The 20,863-nt window shown below is 42.3% G+C and overlaps 1 protein-coding gene across 2 annotated transcripts in view; it reads left to right on the top strand.

The window, feature by feature from the left end:
* SH3BP4 (SH3 domain binding protein 4) overlaps positions 1-20,863 on the top strand; it is a 168,693-nt gene that overhangs the window by 58,054 nt on the left and 89,776 nt on the right. Inside the window, exon 1 of one of the 2 annotated variants that reach the window (XM_029606499.1) lies at positions 13,978-14,051. The exons of the other annotated variant lie outside the window; for it this stretch is intronic. The gene's annotated coding sequence lies outside the window, so the exon portion shown is untranslated. Of the gene's footprint in view, positions 1-13,977; positions 14,052-20,863 lie in introns of those variants that run through there. 2 annotated transcript variants of the gene reach the window in all.

Genomic DNA, 20,863 nt, shown 5'->3' with positions numbered 1-20,863 from the left:
ACGTAATGTTTCTGTATTTACTAGGTACTTGTAACCTGGATTGGCCACTGTTGGAACAGGATGTTGGGCTTGATGGACTTATGGTCTGATCCAGTTATGGCAACTTCTTATGTTCTTACCTTCCTTTCCTCTTAATAGCATCGAGGCCACAGTAGTCAATGCAGGGTCATAGGGACCCCATATTTTTTTGCCTACCAAAAGAAAAATTCAGTCCCTGCCAGAAATGTGGAGGGTCTAATGAATCCTCATTCGAGGTTCTCTTTTATATATTAAGATAGTGTATGCATCTTTGGGACAGAGAGAGAGTAGACCTCTTCCACAAAGAGGTACCTTGATGAGAGAGAGGTCAGTGGGGGCAATTCTAGGTCTTGTGAGGAGGTAGCTTTGTTTTTTATTGAAGACATCCATGTAGTCAGTGTAAGCTTGTGGGAGCCCAGGTTGTACGGGGACGAGGAAAAGGCGATGGTAGCACAGGTTGCAGACACTTTTGGAAGCACATGGGTTCCTCCCTGGATGATATTGATCCATGTCCAGTCAATGCTTGGGTTATGTTTCTGGAGCTAAGGCAGCCCCAAATGATGGGATTCACAGACATAGGCAGACAAAGAATGAGAGATGCTCCTGGCTTAAGTCTGTAGGGTCAAGAGTTCAGTGGCTTCACCTATACCAGCCCCTTTCCCTACAGGTTGAGCTTTTGGGTTCCAAGGCCAGCAGAACTTAGAAGACTTCCAGATAGGTGTTCTAGTGGTCAGGGCAAGCAGTGGTCAGATGAGTTTCAATATCCAAGCAGAATGTCAAAGCAAGTGAGTGGTCAGGCAGAGTCAGTATCCAGGCATATGGTCATGGTAGATGGCAGACAGGCAGAAAATGGTATTCAGGCAGAAGTCCAAGTCTGTATGAAAGGTCAGTCAGAGGGGAGCAAGACAAGGCAGGAACTGGAAGAAAAGGGAAGAAGGAAAAGGAACAAAGGCAGGGCAGGATCTTGAGAATAGCAACAAACACCAAACTGATGTGGGAAGACCTGTTGCTAAGGCATTGGCTTGTTTACCAGATGGAGCTTAAATAGTGGAGTCATGGTGGATGTCATCCCTGTATGCAATATTAGGGGTTTTGGGAACCTGTCTGCTAGTGTGCACCTCGTTTCCTCCTCCCCCACACCTTTCAGGGCCAGCAGTGCTACAGACAGTTCCTCTCTACTACCTCCTATACTTATACAATCCAAATAGTTCAGAAAAGACCACGTGGTTTATCCACAGAAATATTTTTTATTTGTCAGACTTTGCAGGATTAGCATTTAGAAGAAAATAAACAGCACATGTGTCTGAAATCCTTGCTACTTATTATCGATGTATACTAAATAAAGATCTACATCATTAGTTGATTGAAATGTGCCATAAACCTTAGCCTACATAGAGTATTAATAAAGGTAACTAGCTGGCTAGTCCCTCTCAACTTTGGGAGACTCCCTTCTGTTTATCTCTAGAGCAATCTCTGGCTGGAGATCTTGGGAACTGTCTTGAGGGAAAGAGCTTGCTTCCTTGGTCCTGGTACTGGCTAGGCTGAGGAGGTGTCTCAACTCGGGGCCATCTCTGGCTTCATGGCCGTGGCCAGATAGCAGGCAGGGCTTTCTTCTCTCCAGTCTTCCCGGATACTCGTGGTCCTCTACCTCCTCGACACAGGGAGGGGCAGGGTTGATGCCTCTGTTGTCAGGTGTTCCCCTTTTTCTCGATTGCCCTAACAGCTGATGAATGTGCAAAAAGTTCATGCATAGTCATGCAGAAGGCAAATGGTGTCGCCACTGCATTTCAGATCGCTGACCTCCCCCTTTTTCCATAGGGGAGTCATTGCTCCTGCCGCATGGTGATTCTGGACTGTCTGGTCATATCTTGACCAGCGCTGTCTTGCCACATCAGCAATTTCTTTCCCTTCAGATGCTCCTCCTTCTATCGTGAAGTCACTGCTCCTGTCTGAACTGTCTTTGGACAGGCTGTGTGTTCTGCTCTGGGGGATTAAGTTGTTTTTGAGTTTCTGCCCTGGTTGTTCTAGGGATCTTTTTATTTAGAAAGGAATTTATACTCAACAAGTGGGTCTGATAAGCTGGGTAGCATTTTTGTGTGGGTCAAAGTTCTTATCTTGTTTTTTCTTTGCTGAAACGGTATCTCTTTGCTGGAACATACATGTCAGTGTCCATCTTTTAAAGTCTGTTCCCTTTAAGGACACATAGTCTACATAGACTGTAGAATTCATATTTGATTGCATATAGTGGTAGAACATCTGGTATTTCCCTTACAATCTGTCTGTGCTGTGGGGAGCTTTCCTGCTGCAAAGTCGTCTTCTAAGCTTCAGATGCATGCCTATGGGAAGCCATGTCCTCAGTGGTGAAGGAGGTAGCAAGGTGGCATTCTGGGGGTGAGTGAAAGTCAACCTCTGTGTGCCTACCACAATCAGCGAAACATTACATTGTTTCTTGACATCAGATGCTGTGCTGGACTGCTGTACATGCCTTCCATTCATGTGTTTCTCCATTGCAGTATAGCTTTCCATGAGTTTTTGCCTCCCTGCATAGGTTTTTCCCTAACTTCATAGCTGATTCAGCTTTGCCATTAGCTTGTAGGTGCTGTAGTGATTCAGTGACATACTCAAATTCCCAGTCAGTAGAAAACAGTTTAAATTTTATGCATACAGATTGAGGCCCATGATCCAAAATCACTTGATCTGGTTGACCATAAAATGCAAACTGTATTTTGCAACCCTTGATCATGACTTCTACAGACATGGCTGGGAGTAGTTCAGTTTCCCAGAAATGTGAATAATGATCAGCTATCAACAAGTACACTTTCCAGAAAGCTGAATATGGTCAGGTTGACAGTTTGTCAAGTCAGCGTTGTCATGTGACAACATAGTTTCCTTCAGCTGTTCCTACACATTTAATACAGGTAGAAAAATTGCTGTTGAGCATTTCTTTATGGTACTTCCTTCATTTATGGCCATCCATTCAGAACCATAGACTTTAATGCCTTGATTGATTTGTTCAATGGCTATCTATTCCTTTTGTCCCAAGTAACCCTGAGAGGTTGACACCCTGCATTAGACTGTTCTCTGTGGACAACCAGGGCTAAATTAGCCATGACACATGGGTGACATTATCCGACAAAACTGAACAGACCCATCTCTCTAGATTAGTAAAGCATTACTACTGAGCATGAGCAGGAGTTTCCACACTCATGCTGCCTCATAACTTTCTCAGTCTGTTTGTCCATGCTACTGCTCAGATGTGTACCTTCTCTCTCGTTTTGCCTTGGCAGCCCCTCAATAGCACTTTACAGTGCTATACAAAAAAATAAATTGAAAAGATGAAATTAGTTCTTGTCTGATCAGTTCCTTTCCTTGAGTACAGTCAGACTAGTCCAGAAGAATGGGTTATGCCCACTGACCAGTAGAAAGAGACAAAGAATAGCAGGTCACTAATGTTGCCCATTCTGTGCATCTATGCTGACCTCAGCCTGCCAGCATTATATGTAACAAGCTAACTTTGAACAAACAACTATCATACATTTTTAAAATCCATCAGACCTAAGGGCTTTCAAAAGAAGACCTTAATAAATAGGAAACAGAGCAATAACAAGAAATAGAATTTGCAGAGCACCTACCTGCTCAGCTGAATAAATGGTATAATTCTTTTTCACTGTATTCTGCAACTGAAAGAGATGAAGTTTGGCAGCATAGGGTGGGTCCTGGGCTCAAGGAAAATTATCAGGTAAAACCAAATTTCATCTTCCTCCTCATCCAGTCAGACCAATTCACACAAATGGGATGTACCCAAGCTATGCCTCACTAGGGTTGGATCCTGCAAACCCACTTTCAATACTTCAAAGGCAAACAAGACCCCCTTCCGTACTAATCACATCTAAGTAATAATGTTTAGAGAATGCAAGAAAAGACCAAATTAATGCCTTAGAGATCTCCAAGGGAGAAACCAAATGCAGCTCCACCCATGAGGTTGCTTGAGCCCTTGTGGAGTGAGCATGAATCTGTTTAGGTAAGACTCTACCACCATTCACACACACATGCCCCTGAATTGACCTCCTTAATCGAACATGCTGCTGAAGCTTTAGAGGCTGCTTCACCTTTCCAGACTCTGTTGTACAGAACAAACAGATGATCTGACTTCCTAAAGGAATTTTCCTTAAGATATTCAGAGAACTCTTCACATATCCAGACTTTTAAGTGGAAGTGACTTGTACTTTACTGTATCCTTACCCACACATTGTTTCTAAATATTTCCCTAGGTTACAGCCTGTACGTATGTCTACCTCTGTTTTCATCATTTATTTATGAGTGTCTAACCTGTACACAGTCATGAACTAATGATTTTCACATGGGGTGACGGTATATAAAACACACAAATACCTTTTAAATGCAGGCAATTAGACCAGTTGATTGACATGAAAGATTGTAACCACTACTAGGAAGAAAGAAAGGCATTGTACGAATCTTGACCAAATCCTTTGTAATCTTCATAAAGGACATCCCTGTAAGAAAGAACCTGAAACTCTGACACCTTCTTTGCATAACATATAGCCACCAAAAAGGCCCTCTTTAAGGTGAGCAGCTTCAGCCATATCTCCTTAATAGGCTCAAACCTTGATGATAAGAGAGAATACCCAGAAAGATACCAGCATCTGAAATGGTGGCCTAATGTGCTTAACTCCCTTCAAAGAATGGGAAACATCCAGATGAGAGGACAAGGCTTTGCCACAAACATGACCCCTGTAGAACAAAATAGCTTCTACCTGAACCTTTAAGGAATTAAAGGCTAAGCCTTTGGCCAAACCTTCCTGCAAAAGCTCCAGAACCACAGATACTGCCGCCTTGTTAGGATTTAATTGTCTGCTGGCACACCATTGCTCAAAAACTCTCCAAACGTGAACATATGCCAAGGAGGTAGAAGACTTTCTAGTACATAAGAGTAGCCACCACTGCCTAAGAGTACCACATAGAAACATAGAAATGACGGCAGAAGAAGACCGAATGGCCCATCCAGTCTGCCCAGCAAGCCTCACACATTTTTTCTCTCATTCTTATCTGTTACTCTTAGCTCCTTGTTCTATTCCCCTTCCACCCCCACCATTAATGTAGAGAGCAGTGATGGAGCTGCATGCAAGTGAAATATCTAGCTTGATTAGTTAGGGGTAGTAGGGGCAGTAACCGCCGCGATAAGCAAGCTACACCCATGCTTATTTGTTTTACCTAGACTATGTTGTACAGCTCTTGTTGGGTTTTTTTTTTCTTCTCCTCTGCTGTAGAAGCAGAGAGCCATGCTGGATATGCATTGAAAGTGAAGTATCAGGCACATTTGGTTGGGGTAGTAACCGCCGTAACAAGCCAGCTACTCCTCGCTTTGTGATTGCGAATCCTTTTTTTTTCTTCACCCCTGTCGTTGAAGCTATGCAGGATATGCGTGAAGCATCAGTTTTTTTTTTTTTTCCCCCTGCCGTTGAAGCAGAGAGCTATGCTGGAAATGCGTGATGTATCAGTCTTTCTCCCATGCCGATGCAGCAGAGAACCATGCTGGATATGCATGGAAAGTGAAGTATCAGGCACATTTGGTTTGGGGTAGTAACTGCCGTAACAAGCCAGCTACTCCCCGCGTTTTGAGTGCGAACCCTTTTTCTTCTCCTTTGCCGTTGTAGCAGAGAGCTCTGCTGGATGTGTGAAGTATCAGTTATTCTTCTCCCCTGTCATTGAAGCAGAGAGCTATGCTGTATATGCATTGAAAGTGAAGTATCAGGCATATTTGGTTTGGGGTAGTAACCGCCGTAACAAGCCAGCTACTCCCCTCTTTATGAGTGCAAATCCTTTTTTCCATTACCTCTTGCTGTTGAAGCTTAGAGCGATGTAGGAGTCACAGTAAGCATGTGTATGTTTATTTAATAAGGGTATTGTGTCAATAGCCATTATTCTGGCGAGTCACCCACTCTTCATTGGTGGCCTCTTGACTTTATGGATCCGCAGTGTTTATCCCACGCCCCTTTGAAGTCTTTCACAGTTCTGGTCTTCACCACTTCCTCCGGAAGGGCATTCCAGGCATCCACCACCCTCTCCGTGAAGAAATACTTCCTGACATTGGTTCTGAATCTTCCTCCCTGGAGCCTCAAATCGTGACCCCTGGTTCTGCTGATTATTTTCCTACGGAAGAGGTTTGTCGTTGTTTTTGGATCATTAAAACCTTTCAAGTATCTGAAAGTCTGTATCATATCACCTCTGCTCCTCCTCTCCTCCAGGGTGTACATATTTAGATTCTTCAATCTCTCCTCGTACGTCATCCTATGAAGATCCTCCACCTTCCTGGTCGCCCTTCTCTGTACCGCTTCCATCTTGTCTTTGTCTTTTGTAGATACGGTCTCCAGAACTGAACACAGTACTCCAGGTGAGGCCTCACCAAGGACCTGTACAAGGGAATAATCACTTCCCTTTTCTTACTTGATATTCCTCTCTCTATGCAGCCCAGCATTCTTCTGGCTTTTGCTATCGCCTTGTCGCATTGTTTCGCTGTCTTCACATCATTAGACACTATCACCCCCAAGGTCCCTCTCCTGCTCCGTGCACATCAGCCTTTCCCCCCCCATCGAGTACAGTTCATTCGGATTTCCACTCCCCATATGCATGACTTTGCACTTCTTGGTATTGAATCTCAGCTGCCATATCTTCGACCACTCTTCCAGTTTCCTTAGATCCCGTCTCATTCTCTCCACTCCTTCCGGCGTGTCCACTCTGTTGCAGATCTTAGTGTCATCCGCAAAAAGACAAACCTTACCTCATCTTAACTAAATAAGGCTTCTCAAGGATTAGGCTGTAAGACAAAACTGAGCTGGATCGTTGTGCAGAATTGACCCCTGAGAGAGCAAATCTGTTTAAGTCAGAAAGTTCAACAGCATCCCTCATGAGAACTGCAGAGTGACCAGAATTACCAGGCCCAGGTGCCCTGAGATCTTTTAAATCACTCTTCCTGTCAAAGGCCATGGAGGAAACACATGGAGAACTGCCTTCATCGGCCACCTCTGAATCAGATCATTGAGATTTGCTGAGCCCCTTCCTTTTTTTTCCTGCTGAAAAATCAACTTTGGCATTTTGAAAAGTCACTAAATTGACTCCCCACTTGGCCATGCTGCACGGTCAATGATATTTCAGCCGAGTCAGCTTGAACAGTCTCCACCCTTGCTATGTGAATAGCCAAAATTAGCTTCAAATTCTTTTCTTTCCAAGAAAGAAACAAATCTATCTCCAGGGACATCTGAGGATTTCTTATTCCTCCTTGATAGTTCACATATGCCTCCTCTGTGGCATTGTCAGACATTATCCTGGCCAGCGACACAAAATAAAGTGCCAACTGAATCGCTCTGGTCTCCAAATGATTAATGGACCACCTTGCTTCCTCGACATACCACTGACCTTGTGCTACGTGATCTTGACAATGCGCTCCCCAACCCAATAGACTAGGGTCTGTCATTTATAGTCACCCAGGCCACTCCTATCATCAAGATTGCTGTAATTTAGCCACCAGTGCAAACTTATTCTGTTTCCAGATTGGGCACTCTCCTGGTGTAATCTTGAGACTGCGGATTTCCATCTGAACAGTAAAGCTCTCTGAAGTGACCTCGTGTGTGCTCTTGCCTAAGGAACTAAATCCAGAGCTGCTGCCTTGGAGCCAATAAACTGAAAATAACTCCATACTGTTTGGCACTAGTTTCAGAGCAAGATTAAATCTGATGCTTCAATTTTAACTCCTCTACTCTTATCAGATGAACATGGCCTACCTTCATATAGAGCAGAATTCCCAGGTACCTGCGATAGTTGCAAATTGCTGTTGGTGAAATTAACCAACTTAGTTCCTGCAACAACTGAACCTCCTTATGCTTTGCCACTGAACTTTCTTGTGCTGACTTTGCTCTTATCAGCCAGACATCTTGATAAGGGTAACAAAATCACCTCCTTGCATAGTACTGCCACCAACACCATCACTTTCAAGAAAGTCCATGGGTCAAAAGCCAAACTGAAAGGAAAGGCCTGAAACTGAAAATGCTCTCCTGGCACTGCAAACACAGAAAAAACTGATGAGCCCTTCTTATCAGGATGTGTAAATAAGCCTCAGTAATGTCCAGAGAAGTCAGAAACTCTCCCTCTTTACTGCCATAATTAGACTTCAAGGTTTGCATCCTGAAATGTTATGCACAAGAATTTGTTCAACTGCTTCAGATGTTGGATGGGATGGAAAGATCCCTCTGTTTCAAGAATCATAAAATAAATGGAATGCTGGTCCCATTGCTTTCTGGCAATCAGTACTACAGCTTTTAATCTGCAGAGCCAACTGAGTGTTGCCTGTAGGCTTCCTGACAGAGTGACAGCGGGACACCATATCGTGGATTGCAAACTGGCTAAAAGATAGGAAACAGAGAGTAGGATTAAATGGACAATTTTCTCAGTGGAAGGGAGTGGGCAGTGGAGTGCCTCAGGGATCTGTATTGGGACACTTTTCAATATATTTATAAATGATCTGGAAAGAAATACGACTAGTGAGGTAATCAAATTTGCAGATGATACAAAATTGTTCAGAGTGCTTAAATCACAAGCAGATTGTGATAAATTGCAGGAAGTCCTTGTGAGACTGGAAAATTGGGCATCCAAATGGCAGATGAAATTTAATGTGGGTAAGTGCAAGGTGATGTATATAGGGAAAAATAACCCATGCTATAGTTTCAGAATGTTAGGTTCCATATTAGGTGCTACCTCCCAAGAAAGAGATCTAGGAGTCATAGTGGATAATACATTGAAATCGTTGGTTCAGTATGCTGCGGCAGTCAAAAATGCAAACAGAATGTGGGAATTATTAGAAAGGGAATGGTGAATAAAATGGAAAATGTCATAATGTCTCTATATTGCTCCATGGTGAAGACCGCACCTTGAATACTGTGTACAATTCTGGTTGCCGCATCTCAAAAAAGATATAATTGCGATGGAGAAGGTACAGAGAAGGGGACCAAAATGATAAGGGTAATGGAACAGCTCCTCTATGAGGAAAGACTTTTCAGCTTGGAGACGAGACAGCTGAGGGGGAACATGTTAGAGGTTTTTAAAATCATGAGAGGTCTAGAACGGGTAGATATGAATTGGTTATTTAGTCTTTCAGATAATAGAAAGACTAGGGGGCACTCCATGAAGTTAGCATGTGGCACATTTAAAACTAATCGGAGAAAGTTCTTTTTCACTCAACGCACAATTAAACTCTGGAATTTGTTGCCAGAGGATGTGGTTAGTGCAGTTAGTATAGCTGTGTTTAAAAAAGGATTGGATAAGTTCTTGGAGGGGAAGTCCATTACCTGCTATTAATTGAGTTGACTTAGAAAATAGCCACTGCTATTACTAGCAAAAGTAGCATGGAATAGACTTAGTTTTTGGGAACTTGCCAGGTTCTTATGACCTGGATTGGCCACTGTTGGAAACAGGATGCTGGGCTTGATGGACCCTTGGTCTGATCCAGTATGGCATGTTCTTATGTTCATAGATGTTTTGGAAACTAGATGGGAAAATTCCAGGGCATAGCCATCTCAAATGATTTCCAAGACCCACTGAACCAAAGTAATTTAGACCCACCTCCAGTAACAATCTGACAAATGGCTGCCTATCTCCAGTACTGGAGGTTGAATCCTCAAATGCTCATTGTGCCACTGGAACAGGAACTGGACCCTGAAGATACATCCTTATCTCCTTTCTTGGATATCTGAAGGGACTGATAATTGTCAATTAAACAGGATCTCTGGGTATCTGAGGTTCTACCTTGCTTGACCACCTGGAATTTCAAAACTTATTCTGGGTGGAAGAGAACAAGACTCATCCTTAGGCCTATCCTCCAGAAACCTATGCACCTTGGAAACACCCCAAGCCTTTGACCATTTTCTGAAGACCCTCTCTGAATAATAGTTGTCCTTTTTAAAGGGCAACTTAAGATTAGCCATAAAGATCCAATCTACTGACCATTTCTGTAGCCAGTGCAATCTCCTAGCTGCTGCAGTGGATGCCATCCCTCTTGCAGCAGCCTGCACCAAATCAAAGCAGAGATCCACCAAATATGCTGTTCCCAGTTTCAACTGAGAGGAGTCCTCTACTACCTCTTCTGGTGTACGCTATGCCAAATGCAAACCCAATCTTGTCACTATATAGCTGCAAGCAGCCATCTGCAGCACCATGCTAACAGCCTCAAAGGCTCGCTTCAAGACGGATTCAATCATCCTGTCTTGAACATCCTTCAGGGTGGCTCCTCCTTCAACTGGGATTGTAGTTTTCTTAGTTATAGAACAGGCTAACGCATCCACTCTTCAGAAGTATATCTCTCTCTCTATATCTCTCTCTCTATATCTCTCTCTCTATATCTCTCTCTCTATATCTCTCTCTCTATATCTCTCTCTCTATATCTCTCTCTCTCTATCTCTCTCTATCTCTCTATCTCTATCTCTCCAAATGATATAGTTTGGCTAGTGAACACCCTCCCTTTAAAATTTTGCTTCTCGAAACACCCATTCCAGATCAATTAAATCTTTGACTGTCTGGTGGAGGGGAAAGGACGTAGAAGGCTTCCTAATACTGACCATAATAGGATTCTCTACAGAACTGAAGCCACCACCGCCTCCTTTTCCTCAGCAAAATTTAAAGAGTGCAGAGATTGAGAAATTGAGGTTACTTTGTTATGGAAGAGGCACACTATATCCAATCATCTTCGTGCTCTGGGGAAGCCTTATTCCAATTCATCCTGGCAAGGCTATAAACTCCTCCAGGATATCCTCTGTCCCAAAGAATTTCTCTTTCTCCTCTATATTTACTTCTTCTTCGGACCTTTTCCTGCCTTGCCTTCCAGAAGGAACCAGAAGAACTGAACTGGATCCTATGACTGAATTCTGTCCCATCGAAAAACTTGTTGTAAGCACTTAATTCCCTAGACACCAAGGCCCAGGCTGAGGAGGAAGATGGAAGCTGGAAGCTATTATGCGTCTGAAGGCTGTAGCTGCAACAGACCTGCCCCCCTTCCCGGGAGCATGACTCTCAGGATTGAGTGAAGCAAGCTAAATTATTCCTTAACTCTTTCAGCCCCAAAATGGCTAATGATCCTGGCTCTAGAAACTGGGCTATCTCAGGAGATAGCTGTAAAGCCTGCCCCACAGGTAAAGAATACTTCAGGGCCTCTGAATCAGTCCCACCATGGCTTTCCTCAAATTTGCTGCACTTACAGCAAAACTTTAAATAACTCCCTGCCAGCAATGCCACAGGCAGAGCAGAGTGCAAGCTTTTTCCTGTCCCGGTCAAGCCGTGATGTGTCCCATGACTGAAAATGCCTCTGCCTCCAGCAGATGGTAAGTGAGCATTCCATGTTTGGACTAAGGCATATCAGGAAATTGGGTAGGCACCTCTGGTCAAGTTGCCTACTAAAAACTTTCAGTAAGAGAAGGCAGAAAGTGTGGGGTGGGGAATAGTGACAACTAACTCGGCCCCTAACAACTATAGACCATATCTCAGAACTGGTGAAGAGTTTCTTTACTTCTGTGATGGCCAGTGATAAGGAGGACCTCGCCTGTATAAGACATTAGATTTATTCCCACAGGGAGTCCTACACTCTTCTACACCATAGGAAGTCCTATAAGTAATTCTGGTAGAGGAAGAAAGCATATGCTAGTTAGGCAATCCACCCTCTCTCTGGAGGAATCTAGCCAGCATTGAGGATAAAGCACAGAGCATGACCGACTCTGACCTTCCCCACGAATGTTCCTCTCTGGGATGACCAAGGTCTTCACCTTGATTGTCATATTCTTCATTGGGGTCCAGGGTTAGCATCCCTCTGCCTTTCGATTTGGAGAAGGAGGGGGGGGGGAGGGTCTACAGGGATTCCATCTGACCCTTTATCTGATATGCCAGAGCATTTGTCCACACCAGAAGACCTCATACTCCAGATTTCTCAACAAGCTGGGTAAGACCATTGGAGTCAATGTCCAGAGGGACAAACACCTTTGTACTAAGGTCTTTGATCTACTTCAGATTTTGGAAACCTCTTCTGAGCTGGCAGCTATTCTAGTACATCATAATCTGCGGGACCTGCAAACAAGAATGTTGGACAATCTAGTTTACTGCCCTCCAGTAGCCAGGAAGCTCAATCTCAAATATAGAGTGTAGTAGATACCCAGTTTGAGTGGTACAGCTGCCCCCCCCCCCCCCCCCCAAGTCAGTGGTTGTTTATTCTAAATTGGACTAAGATGACATAGTGGAGAAAATCTATGCCCCTACGTAAGGATCCCAGGTTACTAGATAACTTTAGGAAGAAAGTTTTCCAAAGCTTCTAAGTTGGCTTCCTAACCAAGATTATGATGTCCTCAGTCTCTTTAGGTAATGATAGCAAAGACACTACCAAGCACTCAACATCCATACAATCAAGTTGAGGGAGGAGAGGTTTGGGTGAAAGATGACCTTCCCCCTCCTATGTCAGGAGCACTGGATCAGTTCCCAGAGGGATTGGATGGCAGACAGACAACCTGAGAAATAAAAGAATCACACCTATCTGAGACGTGCTGGGGCAATAAGGTTGAGTCATGCCTGATCCTTGAGCACCTTCTGAACTGTCCTCACCACTAATGGAAGTGGAGAAAAAGCATAGAGTAGATCTGCATCTCACCTTAACACATCCGAATTTGCTTCAAAGAATAGAGCAAAAGTTTTCAATTTCTCTGTTGCTTTCCGATGTGACTGACAGATGACCCCACATATTGAACAGCTATTTGCCAATCCTTGGTCCAGGGACCACTCATGCAGTTGGAAGACCCTGCTGAGGAGGTCCACAAACGTTGATATTCCGGGAAGAAAGATTGTTTGAAGCGAGGCCCCGTAAATGAGAATCCATTCCCATGTATTTTAAGCTTCCTGACAGAGTCCAGAACCTGTACCCCCTTGATTGTCTGTCTGGATCAAGATTCTCTTATCTTGAAGCAGATCTTTATCTATATTTTTATAAAAAATTCTTAATTGCTAGTTGCAAAAGGTTTAAACGATGTACAAAGGAACATCCCACTACTGTCTGGACAATCTATCCAGAAGTGCCAGTAATTTTGGAAAATCAGTTTTGTACAGCCTCTTCAGCCAGTAGTCCACTCTCTGGGGGGAGCTGGGTTGCTTATTCAGTAAGTGCTCTGCCACACAATCCTCAGGTTGAGACTCCCCACTTATGGCTAATTTAGCCCTGCTTGTTGATGGAGAAAGGAAGTTTGCTCATAAATGGGATTTTCTGTAGACAACAGGATTAATTAGCCATGCTTAATACCCACCCCCTTCCTGGAGAATCAACTACTTAGCTAGAGCTAACTGAGGGACTCACAAAGCTACATGTGCAGGGGAACTCCCACGCATGCTCAGTAGTAAAACTTTACTGAGCTAGAGAAAGGAGTCCATTCTGTGCTGTAGGATTATTTCATTCTACTGTCTATGGACATTTATAGTAAGCAAACTCACTAAATGTGTCAGTGATGTATATCTCCGGGTCTGGCTTATAAACAACATCGAAATTGTAATGCTGCAGTGTGAAAACCATGCTCTGATGAAGCTTGGGAGCACACGATGTGGGCTTCTTGAAGATTACTATCAGCAGCTTATGGTCAGTTTTTGCTGTAATTATGTCATGGCCATAGAGGCTATGATGAAAAGTTGGCAGGCGAACATAATTCTTAAATATTCCTTTTTGATTTACACACAGTTCTGCTGAGCTATGGTTAAGTACCTTAGAAGCAAAGACCATAGGCTGACCTCTTGCATCAGACAAGCTCATTTCTGCTAGCATCATTCTGTATCGCACAGGCTTGGTGACATCATAATACTTCAGCACAATGTGCATCTACAACCAAGCAGTTTATTTCCTGCGCTGCCTGTTCATGCTTTGAAAGTTGGTGCCCAACAGCATCCTTTTCCAGAAGTCTTCTCAAGGGCTCATGTATTTCTGATAGATATGGCATAAATGTTGCTAGGTAAGTCACAAACCCAATGAAACACTGCACAGATTTTACATCGGTAAGGCATGGCATATCCTATATGACTATAACTTTATCCGGGTCCGCTTTCAGTCCCATAGAATCAGACTTTCTTGACCTTGAATTGTGGAATTTCTTTACACTAAGCCTTAACTTCATCTGCCTACATTGATTCATTAGGGCCAAGAGCTTGTTGTCATGGCCATGTTTTGCTTCCTCATTGGGGGTTGCCATAACCCATGATGAGGATGCCATCCTCTATTAATGCAATACCACTGCTGATAAATGCTAAGACTCCAAATAATGTTGTAAGCCATCTTTTTCTGCCTTGGCAGGTGGGAAGACCAGAACATTGTAATGAGTAATTTTATTGCACTCTGGTTAAGATTTGCCTGGTGTATTGTTCTCCAGGTTTGTTGTCTTTTAATGCTTTTCCACGGGAGTTGAATTTTTTTTTTTTTTGTAACCTTAAAGTCAACAATCATACTAGGTGATTTCAGCCTGTTTATTGACCAATCACCCTTGTCAACCTCTGGAGAAACCTTTTTAGACTCTAACTAGGTGGCAAGAAATTGTAGTCAGGTTCAGGCAAGAGATTAAGATCCGGAAGAGTAGGCCGAGGGGAGACATGGATACACATGAGACACGGATGCTGAGAAGGAGGAAGGCAGGCTGGGCTGGAGGACAAGACTGGATGAGGCTGGAACTGAAAGACTAGACAAGGCTGGACTGGAAGATGAGGAAAGACTGGGGCTGCAAGACGAAGCAGGATCCAGGAACACAGAAGAAGCACAGCTACCGCAAGGATGAAGAAGTCCCATTGCTGAGGCAAAGACTAGCAGTCTGAGGAGCCCTTATATGTGGAGGCTGCTTGATATCATCAGGAAGCACCACTGAGACTTTCCCACTCGGGCCTTTTAAGAAATCAGCTGTAGGGCACACATATACCTAGGGAAGGATGCCTGGAAGCTGGGTCATGGCAGTGCCTGCAGGGGTGAGTGAGGCAGCTCGCAAGGCTGCCCATGAGCTGCCTATCGTAACATCCATGTCCTGAGTCTGACTGGTGCATATGTGCATGATCTTATGACACCCGTGTTATCCCTTTATTGGCTCTACTATATAATTTTTCTTCTTCTTGGATTAATGCTTTGCTTGGAATCCATGCTTTGCTGTGAATTTATAAACTTCGTACCCACTTTGTTCCATCAACCAAGGGTCTTTTGAATGTTTCTTCTCCAAAGCTGGTGTACCTTGTATTGACTCATGATTGTGTCTTTTCTGTGGAAGGTCCACCTCTTTGGAACTCCTTACCTCAGCAGATATGGGCATACATGGGCCTTTTAATGCAAAAAAACTTTTTTTTTTTTTTTTTTTTTTAAATTCAGCCCTTAGATTTTAAAAATGCATTTAAAACCCTTACATTGAGACATATCCACTCATTAATCAGCTTTTAAAACTTGAGAAACTCAACAAAATTAAGATGCAGATATAATTTCAGGAGTGAGAGGGGGCCTCTCCAGTCGTATGCACAGAGTGCCACATGTATGATGATTTATCTTTTGGTGAGAGTTTGTATGTGTGATTCCAGTGCAAATAGCTCCTGGCTGTCAGAGAACATGTCCAGTCTCTGGAAACTAGATTGGAGGAGCTGAGACAAGACAAAGGTATATAGAGGAGAGCCTCAGGGACATAGTAGAGTGGCCCCAACTCTAGTCAAGCACCTTTTGTGCTGTTTTGGAGGAGTAAGATCACCTCTTAGGAGACCATCACTTTTCAAAACAGGGAAATTAGAATATCCCAGTAAAGAATTTGTGGTTAAGGCTGAAGTAGCTCAGGTGGATGTGGGCACAGAGAGCACAGATGTGAATGACTACGCTGCCTGTACCATTTGCTAATAAGCAGGTTGTGAATACAAATATAAATGAGAATACAAGTAAAAAATGTCAAACCGCCCCATCCCTAGCCAAGACCTTTCTGGGTTCTATTAATCATTTGCCAGATGAGTATTCTTTGAAGGGAATCCAGGATCTCTGTGCTTTTGATTCTTCAGATAAAATGTCCCAGTCCACATCCATCAGATTAAAATCTCACACCAATAAGATCTTTCGTTTCATTGCCATCCTGTGCATGCCATTGATTCATTCTATCTAGTTCTGCTGGTGCTGGAAGTCTGCCTTTTACTCCTGTATAGATTAAAGTGCCATACCTTCTTTCTAAGGTGACCCTTAGCATCCCCTCCTTTCCCCATATTCTCTACATTTCATTTGCTTTAATGCATAAAATGCTACCCAGCCACCTTTTCTGCTTTCCCTATTCATCTTGAACTGGTATAACATCTCCCAGTTGTAGGACTCATTGAACCAGGTCTCCATGGTGATCACTCCTCATTCACACCAGCTTCTGAAATGGATCAAGCGCTGCATAGTAACTTATATTTTTCATCAAAGGTTTATCTTATGTCTTTATAATTTTTATTTATTTATAATTTTTATATACCGACATTCAATCAGAGGTATCACATCTGTTTACATTCAGGTACTGTAAGTGATTCCCTATCCCCAGAGGGCTTACAATCTAAGTTTTGTGCCTGAGGCAGTGGAGGGTAAAGGGACTTGCCCAAGGTCGCTAGGGGCCATATTTAGTTGGTTACTTAGAGGGAGAAGGAGGTTAATTCGAGTGTTGGTTTCAATATACATTGGATTTTTTATACAGTGATTGTATAACAGGGATGCGGCAGTGGCAGGACTGAACTGGGCTTGCATCAATAAGGGAGCAAGCCTTGCTGTAGTGGCAGAATCCTGCCAATGTGCTCTGTGCTACTTCCTCTACCTCCCTTGCTCTGCCAGCTTTCTACCAAGGCAGTGACCTTCAGTAGCGCTGTAGCCTGCCTTCATTTCCAGGCTCAAAAGTAGCATAAACAGCTGGCTGTGTTCTCAGGACCTCACCTGTGGTGGCAAGCATTGGAGTAACATCAGGACATGCTAGAGATGTAAAGTTCCCGGATGGAATAAACAACTACTTCATGGAGCAATTGGTACAGGAACTGACGAGAGAGGGAACTTTTCTTGGATCTAATTCTTAGTGGGTCACAGGATTTGGTGAAAGAGGGTAGCGGTGGTGGGGCCATTTGGCGATGGTGATCTAATGACTAGAAGGGGGACAATATGTAATACTACAGCTCTACCACTACATTTTCAAAAGGGAAACTTTGATAAAATGCGGAAAATATAAAAAAAACTCTGAAAGGTGCATCTGCAAAGGTTAAAAGTGTACAACAGGCATGGAAGTTGTTTAAAAATCCCATCTTAGAAGTGCAGTCCAAATGTATTCCTCGTATTGAGAAAGGTGGAAGGAAGGCAAATGATTACTGGCATGGTTAAAAGGTGAGGTGAAAGAGGCTGTTTTAGCTCAAAAATAAATAAATAAATAATCCTTCAAAAATTGGAAGAAGAATCTGAAGAAAATAGGAAAAAGCATAAGCACTGTCAAGTTAAGTGAAAAACATTGATAAAGCAGGCAAAGAGAATTTGAAATGAAGTTGGCTGTAGAGGCAAAAACTCATAATAAAAATGTTTTTAAATATATCTGAATTAAGAAACCTGTGAGGGAGTCTGTTGGACCATTAAATGACGGAGGGGTTAAAGGGGCTGTTAGGGAATATAAGGCCATTGCAGGAAGACTAAATTAATACATTAATACTTTGCTTCTGTGTTTACTTATGAGGATGTTGGGGAGATAGTTTTCAAGGGTGATGAGTCAAGATGAACTGAACCAAATTATTGTGAACCTGGAAGATGTAGTAAATAAGATTGACAAACTAAAGAGTAGCAAATCACCTAGACCAGATGGTATGCACCCTAGGGTTCTGAAGGAACGAAATTTCAGATCTATTAGATAATTACAAAATTTATCATTGAAGTCATCCATTATTCCTGAAGATTGGAGGGTGGCCAATGTAACCCCAAAATTTAAAAAGGGGTTCAGAGGTGATCTGGGAAACTATAGACCAGCAAACCTGACTTCAGTACCAGGAAAAAATATATTCTAAAGATCAAAATCACAGAGCATATAGAAAGACATGGTTTAAAGGAACACAATCAGCATGGATTTATCCAAGGGGAGGTCTTGCCTCACAAAATCTGTTTCATTTTTTTGAAGGGGTTAATAAATGTGGATAAAGGTGACCCGGTAGATATAGTGTATTTGGATTTTCAGAAGGCATTTGAGAAAGTCCCTCATGAGAGGATTGTAAGAAAACTAATAAATTATTGGATAGGAGGTGAGGTCCTTTCATGGATTACAAACTGGTTTAAAGACAGGAAACAGAGTAGGATTAAATGGTCCTTTTTCTCAGTGGAAAAGAGTAAACAATGGAGTGTCTCAGGGATCTATACTTGGACTGGTGCTTTTTAATATATTTATAAATGATCTGGAAAGGAATACGATGAGTGAGATGGTAATTGCAATGATGCAAAATTATTCAAAGTAGTTAAATCACAATTTTGATAAATTGCAGGAGGACCTTGCGAGACTGGAAGATTGGGCATACAAATGGCAGATGAAATTTAATGTGGACAGGTGCAAGGTGATGCATATTGGGAAAAATAACCCATGCTATAGTTATATAATGTTAGGTTCTGTATTAGGAGCTACCACCCAAGAAAGAGATCTAGGCGTCATAGTGGATAACACATTGAAATCATCGGCTCAGAATGCTGCAGCAGTCAAAAAAAGCAAACAGTGTTAGGAATTATTAGGAAGGGAATGGTGAATAAAACAGAACATTTCTTAATGCCTCTGTATCACTCCATGGTGAAGACCGCACCTTTAGTACTGTGTCCAATTCTGGTCGATACATCTAAAAAAAAATATATATAGTTGCACTGGAGAAGGTACAGAGAAGGGTGACCAAAATGATAAAGGGATGGAATGGCTCCCCTATGAGGAAAGGCTAAAGAGGTTAGGGCTGTTCAACTTGGAGAAGAGATGGCTGTGGAGGAATATGATAGAAGTCTATAAAATTATGAAAGGTCTAGCATGGGTAAATGTGAATCGGTTATTTACTCCTTCAAATAATAGAAGTACTAGGTGACACTCCATGAAGTTAGCAAGTAGCACATTTAAAACTAATAAGAAAAAAACCTTTTTTTCTCTTAACAATTAAGCTCTGGAATTTGTTGCCAGAGAATATGGTTAAGGGAAGTTAGTGTAGCTGGGTTTAGAAAAGGATAAGTTCTTGGAGAAGTTCATTAACTGCTATTAATCAATTTGACTTAGGGAATAGCTACTGCTATTACTGGCATTGGAAGTATGGGATCTATGTTTTCGGTACTTGCCAGGTACTTGTAACCTGGATTGACCACTCACTGTTCGAAACAGGATGCTGGGCTTCATGGACTCTTGGTCTGATCCAGTTGCTGCTGCTTATGTTCTTAAGAGGAATTCTCCTGAGGTTGGGGGGATGCATAGATGAAGTTTAGCTTAGGGTGTCTAATAGCTTTGCACTGGCCTTGCTTTTAAGATCATAATGTTTCTGTTTTTCTTCATTCTACCCCCAAATAACTAATTTCTTTCAAATTTGTAACACTGATAGAGGAGCACCGTGCTATTCTCATCTCATATTTTTCATATGCCCCAATCACTTAGATACCTTTTAAAATTATTTCCTATAGGGAAATAGCATTGAAAATGTTGAAAATTTCCTTGCCCTTGGTTAGTGTTGATTCCATTTCTTGCCTAGTTTCAATGGGGGGAAAAGCTGCCTAATGTTTAATGATGCACTTATTACACAGAACATTATAAAACACGTGAAAACTTCAGTTTGAAAGGAAGAAAACAGATATCATGAAATGTTCACATACCACTTTGCTTAGTTTATAAGTACATTTTAAAGTTTTGAAAGCTCATGTTTATACATTCATGAAGGAACAGCTAAGTAAACTGAGACACTTATGTGTTGATCATCATCAATTTCGTGCAGGAATTTCACTTACAAATGAACATAAGAATTGCTATACTGGGTCAGACCAAGGGTCCATCAAGCCCAGCATCCCACCTCCAGCAGTGGCCAGTCCAAGTCACAAGTACGTGGCAAACACCCAAATATTAGATAGACCACAAGCTACTATTGCTTATTAATTAATAGCAGTTTATGGATTTTTCCTCTAGGAACTTATCCAAACCTTTTTTAAACCCAGTTACACTAACTACTATAACCACATCCTCTGGCAATGAATTCCAAAGCTTTAACTATATGCTGAGTGAAATAATTTTCTTTGATTTGTTTTAAATGAGCTACTTGCTATCTTCATGGAGTGCCCCCTAGTCCTTCTGTTATCTAAGAGAGTAAATATCTGATTTACATTAATTTTTTTTCAAATCCATTCATGATTTTCTAGACCTCTATCATATCCCCCCTCAGTCATTTCTTCTCCAAACTGAATAGTCCTAACTTCCTTAGATTTTCCACATAGGGCAGCTAATCCATGCCCCTTATTTTAACCGCCCTTCTCTGCATTTTCTCTAGTGCAAATATATCTTTTTTGAGATGAGGTGACCAGAATTGCACACAGTATTCAAGATGAGGTCTCACCATGGAGTGTTACAGAGACATTATGACATCCTCCGTTATATTAACCATTCCCTTCCTAATAATGCCTAACATTGTTTGCTTTTTTGATCGTCACAGCACACTGAGCCAACTATTTCAATGTATTATCCACCTTGACGCTTAGATCTCTTTCCTGGGTGGTAACTCCTAAGATAGAACCTAACATTGTGTAACTGCAGCAAAGGTTATTTTTCCCTAT

The sequence above is a fragment of the Rhinatrema bivittatum genome, chromosome 6 (assembly GCF_901001135.1).
Source record: "Rhinatrema bivittatum chromosome 6, aRhiBiv1.1, whole genome shotgun sequence".
Classification (NCBI taxonomy): domain Eukaryota; kingdom Metazoa; phylum Chordata; class Amphibia; order Gymnophiona; family Rhinatrematidae; genus Rhinatrema; species Rhinatrema bivittatum.
Note: the sequence above shows the minus strand (reverse complement) of the source record. Positions and strands in the feature narration are given on the sequence as shown.